Source organism: Rhinopithecus bieti, unplaced genomic scaffold (genome assembly GCF_001698545.2).
Source record: "Rhinopithecus bieti isolate Rb0 unplaced genomic scaffold, ASM169854v2 scaffold_81813, whole genome shotgun sequence".
In the NCBI taxonomy this organism is placed as follows: Eukaryota; Metazoa; Chordata; class Mammalia; order Primates; family Cercopithecidae; genus Rhinopithecus; species Rhinopithecus bieti.
In genome coordinates, this window is record NW_016829839.1 from 48,132 (window position 1) to 49,665 (window position 1,534).

At 38.6% G+C, this 1,534-nt stretch overlaps 1 pseudogene; it reads right to left on the reverse strand.

Moving 5' to 3' along the window:
• Positions 1–543: 543 nt before the first annotated feature.
• Positions 544–1,157, reverse strand: LOC108524108 (vacuolar protein-sorting-associated protein 36 pseudogene; annotated as a pseudogene).
• Between the last annotated feature and the right edge of the window lie 377 nt (positions 1,158–1,534).

Sequence of the window (1,534 nt, forward strand, 5' to 3'; positions counted from 1 at the left end):
TAACTGACAGCAAACGGGTATTGGATTCTGCCCATTATAACCTCTCTAAAATTTGAAGAAGGTACTAATCATCTCTGTGCTTCAGTACATCTCAGGTATGTTTCAGGTATATCTCAGGTAACATCTCAGGAATGTTTCTTTGTTTGTTGGTATAGATGCAGTTTCTGTAAATATTTATGGATATTTAAAATATCTACATGACAAATATTTGTTAATGATTCTTCATCATAGAATACTGCAACTTTTAACATTAGATTTGAAACAGACCAGCACCTAAGTGACTATCTTTTAGGGGAATCGGAAAAAAGCACTAAATATTCCCAGCCTTCCAGAACATGTAGAATTCCATATAAATAATTCCATTTTCTTGGTGTGAAAACAAGAAGTGTTAAGAAATAATTTAAAAGACTGCTGCTATGTAGCAATTGTTTTTTTGAAGTTCTAATAAATTCTCAGTTGATCGGGGTTTATCTCTTAGCTCAATGTCATACAACCTCTACATGATGCAAGCATATGGACAAAAGGATTTTAAACACAAAACCCTTAGCTCTGTGTCATAAATAAACTTGGGTAAAACGCAGGCCTTCCACTGAGTCATCACAGCAAAGATGGCCCATCTTCTCTGCAAGCAGCAACCTTTCTTTGGCTAGAAGGACAGACATTCCCACAAGCTTAGCAAGCTCTTCCGATGTTAGGGATCCCTTTTCTGAAACTGTCTCCAGGACCGAGGCCACCATTTCCTCTTCCTTGTGAGACTGAAGCTCAATTACCATGACGCCACTGTCAAACACACGGAGCCTGAGAGGTAATTTCAGTGCTTCCAGCATCTTGCACGCATTCACTAAATCTTCTGGTGAGAGTAAACCTCCGTGAGTGACATTATTCCCTCTAGTTCCTCTAAAGGCACCTGCAATATTCCAGCCAGCTGTTTGACCAATTGCATGTGGTACTGTGTGCTTGAGCCTTAGGTTTCTCTGGTAACTGGGTTAGCTATTCCCATGCTCAGCAAGTAGGATTTAAACCTGATAGTCTCATCTTCTGTGATGTCACCTTGTTTGTCTTTAATTTTATTAGCAATTGATTTTGATAACTCCACCATTTCCTTAGCCTTGATCATTAGTTTGCCGAGGTCTTTAAAGGCCTGTAATCCCAGCACTCTGGGAGGCCGAGGCAGGTGGATTACAAGGTCAGGAGATTGAGACCATCCTGGCTAACACAGTGAAACCTCGTCTCTACTAAAATACAAAAAAATTAGCCGGGCATGATGGTAGGCGCCTGTAGTCCTGTAGCAATTTTAAAATGATTAATACTTTTCTATATTCTTCAATTCATGTTTCCAAGAAATATCCTAGCAGTGGAAGCTACCCCAAAGTCCTGTAGGTTAGTTCTGGTTCCGCAGCCTCGGTTTTCAGAAAGCAAAAAAAAAATTAGAAAATACTATTTTTGTTTTAGAATGTTTAAAGTTTAGTGGGACATTAAAATTCAATTTGCCATACTTCAGTGAAACTTATGTGAGAATTATACATTTTAAATA